This window comes from Rhagoletis zephyria, unplaced genomic scaffold (assembly GCF_001687245.7).
Source record: "Rhagoletis zephyria isolate East Lansing unplaced genomic scaffold, Rhagoletis_zephyria_1.1 Rzeph_scaffold_02703, whole genome shotgun sequence".
In the NCBI taxonomy this organism is placed as follows: domain Eukaryota; kingdom Metazoa; phylum Arthropoda; class Insecta; order Diptera; family Tephritidae; genus Rhagoletis; species Rhagoletis zephyria.
The window spans coordinates 26,370-33,538 of NW_016159787.1; the positions used below are offsets into that span (position 1 = coordinate 26,370).

The 7,169-nt window shown below is 38.5% G+C and overlaps 1 long non-coding RNA gene across 1 annotated transcript; it reads right to left on the bottom strand.

Annotated features, from left to right (window-relative positions):
- Nucleotides 1-94: 94 nt before the first annotated feature.
- On the bottom strand, nt 95-6,961 carry LOC108367497 (uncharacterized). The gene is made up of 4 exons (XR_001848259.1): nt 6,784-6,961; nt 3,394-3,775; nt 1,080-1,363; nt 95-403 (listed from the first exon to the last, which is right to left on the bottom strand). It is a non-coding gene; the product is annotated as an uncharacterized LOC108367497 (long non-coding RNA).
- Between the last annotated feature and the right edge of the window lie 208 nt (nt 6,962-7,169).

A 7,169-nucleotide genomic window follows, 5' to 3' on the forward strand; every position in this document is an offset into this window, starting at 1 on the left:
GGCATATTTAATTAAAAAACGAAGTCATATGCCTAATATACATCTACTAAATATGCCTTTAACTTAAATAAATTCCATACAAATGCATGTGAATATAGATATAGTTGTAAATAAACGAAATACATAATATAGGAATTTCATAGTTAAACCTTTTTTAATGCATCGGCCAATCACAACTTATATAAATAAAATACATATTCATATGTATGCATCTCTACATAGCTAGAACCCATGCACATATTTTTGAGCGCATACTACTACGCTTATCATTTTTAAATCATAGTTTTGGAATTAAAAGTTCAATTATTATTTAATTATAATATTTTGCTCCCGTTCACTGCACCGAATTTCCGGCCTTTTTCATGCAGTTCTGTTGTCTTTTTGTTACTTCTAAAAATGTTCACTAAAATTGTAAACAAAAAAGTTCAATTAAAGCCACGTTCACGAATTGAAATTAAAAAAGCGTTGTAAAAAGAAAAAAATCTAAGAGGAGGAGTATAAGCGCAAAGGAATTCAACGGAAGTTTTAACTAATATATAAAAATTAAATATTCTCTTTTTCAAGTTCATTATGCAAATCTGTCTCAAAAAAACAAAAAAATAAAAGAGAAGAAGCAAAGCATGGGACAATTTTAATATCTTAGGTTCCGCCTAAAACACAAATGGCAAGCCAAAATAAATGAGTTACAAAGAAGAGGAAGAGCTGGTTACAATCAAACACAAAAAAGGACTAAAAGCTAGACTTTTGACAAATGACGAATATGTACGCGCATACATACCTACAAAAATATTTACAACTGAGCACTTTTTTTTTTAATGAAAAAATAAATTTTACTTGCCATGTTAAAAACACAAAAATGAATTTGGCTACAAAAAAAAGTCTTATTTAAAGTCCGATTTTTAATGGCCGTATCTTTGCTGGCGCCACGCAAAACAAATTCTTAAGGCATGGACAAAATGTTGTGCTTCAAAGCCGATTTAATTGAAAATAAAAACAAAATCCTAAGCTAAAGCCAAAGAAGAAAAGTAAAAGTTTCAAGCAAACAAATTTGCTACAAATCTTCCCAAAAATTTACCTACCTTACGCACCGCAGCGGTCCCTCCCACCTTTCTAAATCACAATCGCCATCGCTGATTACCTTCACCGCCTTTTCCGCCTTTCATCCAACTGAGAAACAAAATGAAATTAAGTATTTACTTATGGAAAAGTCGTTGAAATCATAACGAATGGTCTTTGCTATGTCTTCAGCGGGCATTCTTCATTTTGGTTTGTTAATTGAATTCGCTGACGCGTTCCAGCTGTTTGTTTTTCGACGATGCATTGATTTGATACGCCTGTATTGGTTTCTAGAATATTTAATTTGCTGTGGAAAAAGTGAGGAAATGTATAGAAGTAAATATGTACATATGTATGTATGTATGTATGTATGTATGTATGCAAACATGTAAATATTTTTGTATGTTTATACGGCAGATGTTCCATTGGTAATTAATGTCGGAAAATACTGCGACCAGCGCCATTTTGGTTTATTTAAGTTTGTTGATTTCAGGCTTATTAAATAAAATCTCTTCTAAACATCAACAAAGCTGAACAATAAAGATGCAAAAATTATTTTTATTTATGTAGACAAACTGTTTTTGGCTAAGTAGATACCTACTTCCTTTTTGCAAAGAATTTGGAGTGACTAATTGACTTGCATATAAAAAAACGCGATAGGTATCTCGTGACCGTATTTCGAGCGATCAATATGCTTACTGAAAAGGATGGTCATTAGCAAAGTGTATACCGGAAGCTTTCACCCGTTAAGATTTTGCAGTACCAGCCTTCCCCGGCATCGAGGGTGCCTTGAACTATGTCGTTCCTGAGGAAATAGTTAAATCTCTAAATAAGCTCTCGGTCGAAACCAACCTAATACAGACCATTTATAGTTTACTCTGCGACATATCTGTCGTGGTTCTATCAGCGATCGCCTACACACAGCGAAGATCAAATAGGGACACCGCACAAGGTAATGTCCTTTCATCCCTGCACCGGATCGGGGTCTTAATCGGCCTTTTGGAGGAGCTGCAGAAAATTGGCTGTCGGGTGATCGGCCTTACAGTTAGGCGAAGATTGGTCTGTCTCAAGGTTACCTGAACTTGCAGGCCGGCCGTCAACTACAGCAAGACTGAACATGTCATGTTTACCAGCAGGTATGAGATCACAGATGTGCTTCGTGCTTTTACCGGAGGTTTCTCGGACAGGTTCAAGTACCTAGGAGTGATTTTGGAAAGGGAGCTGACGTGAAGGCCAGATATTGAGAAAAGGACATGAAAGGCGTCAATTGCTTTATACTGCCGCAGGGGAGCTGTTGGTAAGATATAGTCTCTGGTGTATTCAACTAGAAAAGGCTACACTAGCTAAGCGATAAGAACTCATCCAACGAAATGCCTCAATCGTTAATACAAAGTGGGGCGCTTGACGACATGCTGAACAAAGGCCTGTAGATATTGTAGAGAGATACTCTGGAATTCTGGAGGGCTTCAATTTAATTTCTGAGTAGACAGATTTCCTCGCCGCTGAAATCGCTCCTACTAGCTTCTTCTCTAACTGACTGGGTCGGGCGGCGTGACTTGGGGAAAGGAGCAGTGAACTTTACAGGGATGGATCAAAAGGAGGGTTCTTCTGCCGCCAGCTTCCCATTAGAACTAAGTTCAGGCTTCCAGACTTCTGCAGCGTCTTTCGGGCGGAAATAGCTGCTATAAAAAAGCAATGGACTGGCGACTTAGCAAGGCAAGGCATCCTTGAAACGTTATCAGCAGACAGGGAGCAGCTGAGTACACCTATGAACTGAGCTTCAAGGGCGATCAAAGGAACTCTGTGCGCTTTCCAGACCTCAGATTTTTCTGTTGGTTGGGGTTCTAACAGATCACTGTGCGATTGGAAACCACGCGGAAATATTAAGAATCTTTCCAGATACCTCCTGTAGCAGCTTACAGGAGGATGATATGGTGGAATCACCTCAACGATTTTTATTAGATTGTCGAACCTTCGCTTGGCTAAACTAGAAACATATTTTGTGTCGTAATTCTTGACTATCCCTGACATCTCTTGCACTGAAAATTAGTTACGAATAGCAATTTCGCGGCTAAAAAATAACAAAGCTGCTAAGTTGTCAGCCTGCCAACTACACTATTCACGTATGGCAGCGAGGAATTAATAGGGTGCATGGATCAACCCACACGCAGAATATTTAAGTATATAGACGGTTGCCAGAACATTTTCATCGAAAAGGATAAATGGAAAAAAGCAAAATATCGATATCAAATATTTACTACAGTTACGGCTAGACTAACAAATCAAATATTTTTGGTCGTTATTATAACTTCATAACGGAGTACACCTCGAACATACCTTTCCTGGCCAACGATCTCCTGCAATATCAATATGGCCTGGTACCTAAATGAGACTGACCGGTGAAAATTCCCTCCCCAAATTCGAGCAATTTAACAGACATTCGTCCGCTTCATTAATGCTAGCTCTGCCTGATGCCAGCGGCCTGCATTAAAGAACCATTCACCGATACTTTCGTCAAGCTTCGACCCATCCATGTAGAAATTCACCGGTTTCGTCCTGAAACTACTGCTTTCCGTTAGCCTATTCCTAAAGGCGATGTGAGAGTCGAAAGAGCTCAAAAACCAGTCTTCCCACGCCGATATCGGATAAAGTCCAAGCCTTTCTCCGCCGAAGTTAAATATCGTGACATTTGTCGTTGTTTTTCATTCTATACCTGAAACTAAAAATCACATTGAACATTAATAAATTTGCAGCTAATATTTTGAGCAATCTAAGAAAAAAGCTAGAAGCTAAACAGGATGTTTCCTGCTTAACTCGAATAAAAAAGCTAAATCTACACACTGACCCTGTTATCAGCCAAATAGTCAGAGCACTTGTTCCTTTATTTCAAGTCCAACAAGTGCTACTTTGGACTTAGTAGGCAACTGAAAAGTAAAGTCTTCCCACGTCGTTCAAAAATCACACTCTTTAAGTCACCCATCATGTCGTGCTGGTGCATGGCGTAAAAGCCAAACATATCATTAGGCGGCTTTTGGAGTATTTGGGAGAAAGATTCTGTGGGAACTAGAGGGGCCTTTGCGCAATGGCAGAAAAAGAAATGATGAACTAAATAAGCTTTACTATGACACTCGTGTAGACATATTACTTAGACTTGATATTACCAATTGGCCTCAGAGCAACGACTGGCGTGCTTTATTGAATTTAAAAAAAAACTAGAATTTTGAAAAAAGCACAAACCTTTAGTTTCCCATTAGATTGAAGATCCAATTATCGCACTGCGGGTGGTCTTTTTGAGAAGCATTTTTTGTAAAAATTCCACTTGGAAGTTTGCCGAGAGGCTATTAAAATCTTTTATATTTTTAAGTTTGTCAAAGCTGGATTCGAATCTGGACCCTTCCGAGTGGTAGTGTACAACGTGGAAATTTTTTTTTGTAAAAAAATATCTACCTGGGAGTTGCATAGGGAAGTAACAGGTAGAAAAACAAAATCTACATTGAAGACAATAATCGTAAGTGCTTATCAGACGCCAGCAATAATATCTATATGTAAGTATGTACCGTCCAATCTCCTCATATAACAAGGTATTGCAAAATAAAGCAATAAATTCAAATAAAATAAATGCAATAAATATATGTAAGTAGTAGATATAGTTCTATCTGTATAGGTACATATCTGCTGAAAAATCATTTACTTAGACCATTCATAAGATAAACGCACCACTCCTTCTTCGCGTTTGCAACTACATACATAGCTCATTAATAATATGAATTTTCCGTGTTGAAATGAAAATGACTACGAAGACAGGCGGACTCCATACCCAGTACTTAACAAAAAAGTTGTCTCTGACCGAGGTCAGCTCATTGGTTTCCCCCTTCTAACCAATGCGGCGGCACTTGAATTTCATTTGCCAAAAAGCTTCTGGTTTCTCATTTTCAGAGCCTGAAATTTATGCGTGTGCGTTGTTAAAAAAAAAAAAACGAATTTACTACACATTAGAACCGAGTTTCAGCAAGGGCTTCGCGAAAGTGTGGGGTAAGGCAGAAATAAGCGCTGTAATGTGCTTGAGGCAGATAATATTTTGACTGGTGGTTATCTGTGTTCGAACATCATAAAATTGCTGTGAATGGTGCGCACGGAGGTAGAAATTTCGTACAAACCAACATATACATACCTAAGTATGTATGTATGTACACAAGTGTTTATTTTGTTGCCCTCCACGCATATGTTGTAAGAAATTGCGACCACAGCGTCATTACGAAAAAATACACTTACGAAGATAATGATCCCAAAAACCCCCTCCAAAATGCCACAAAATAGGTATCTCACAATGAGGAAAGTTTGAGCTTTGATGTTATGGTGCGGGTCTAGGTGGAATACTGCGGATGTGTGTAATATCCCTGTAGTGAAATCTCTACATTCTGAAATCACTCCTGTGGCTTTAAGTTTGTATAAAATTCTTGCTTTTTCCCATAAACCTTCCTTTACATGGGTAGATTTTTGTCGTTCAACCAAAATCGACCCTTGTAAATGGCACTTCAACCGTAAATTGTAAATGTTTTGGCTAGTCGATCTCCCCGTCGACCGAACATAAGCATTTTCACTGTATGAAAACTATATAAAATTAAACCGGTTTATTCAGTTTTTTCTTAATTTCAAAATAGGGAACCAGTTTTTTCAAATTGCGATTTTTCGAATAACTCGAAAACCATTTCTGGACAAAAGTAGAATAATCGAACACCCTAGTATACATTAGGGCAATTCTGATATCTAGATATCCGCTTAGATATTCGAGTGTACGTATAAAATCCGGTCAATGTTTATTCAATTTGTTATCCGAATGTGCGGTAAATATCCGTTCATTTAGTAACCCGAATATCTAGTTATTCTAAACAGCATTTAAACGGTTATCCGAATGTCCGGGCAATAGCCGTTCACTTAGTAAACATTTAAACGGATTCGCGTAGTTTTTCTCAAATTTAGTGCATTTGTCATAATAAGTAATAGAACACTTCGTTAATACCTAAACAATTGTTTTTTGTTGTTACTTTGTAGATTAGAGTATTCGGCCACTATCCGAATAACCGAATATAAACACACAATTAGAAGTATTGGGATATCCGGGTATTCTATTGTTCGAATATACCCATAGTCAAAAAACCCGGATAGAGCTTCCAGCCCTAGCATGTCTTCTTCTTGCAAGGCACTGCAACCGCATAAGCGATTCTGGCTGAGTTCGACAAGCACGCCATTCGTTTCTTTTCTGTGCCAACTGATGGCATTTGAAAATGCTAAGTGAAGCCCTTCTCTACTTAGTCTTTCCATCTCAGTGGGGGCCTCCCTATTCCTCTGCTTCCAGCAGCGGGTTTCGAGTTGAGTACATTCAGGACTGGAGAGTCGGTGTCCATCGGAACGACATGACAAAGCCAGCGGAGTCACTGTATTTTAATTCGCTGTTCATGTCGTTGTCAATCTCATACATCTCATCGTTCCATAGTCTGCGGTATTCGGTGTCGTCAACGCGCAAAATGCAAGAGCCGCCTTATCAGATGTTTTCAGTGTCCATGCTTCTGCGCCATACACCAGCAGCGGCATTATACAAAATTTAGTTTCTATAAGATATCCCACCAGTTCAGTCCGCTCGCTGTCATCAAAGCTCTTTCTATTCTGAAAAAAATAGTTTCTTGCTAACGAGACCTACTTCAACGTTCGTATCAACTTCATACCTACCTGGAATTTAAGTTATTCGTCCCGCCGTATGTCTTCCAGGAATGCCCCCAGTGAAACGGTTTCTCCAGTTTCTTGAATCCCTCCTCTTGCTGCTCGAAACTGCGTACATTCAAAGAGTAAGTAAGTGATACTAATCATTTACGAGTATCAAGTAGCAGCTGTCATTTTATCTGCTAGTTCGTAAAGATTAAACAGACGGCAGCGTTGATCCGGACTAACTCGGACTTAATCCGGATCAACTGCAGTTAATGCTTTAGCTTTTAGGGCCATCAACGGTTGACTAATGCCTCGGACGTGATCATCAGACACCACTTGAAGCACTGCGTACTACTTTTGTAAGCGTTTGAATCAATTCAACGGGTCAATCTGAAAGAAAGACGAAATAA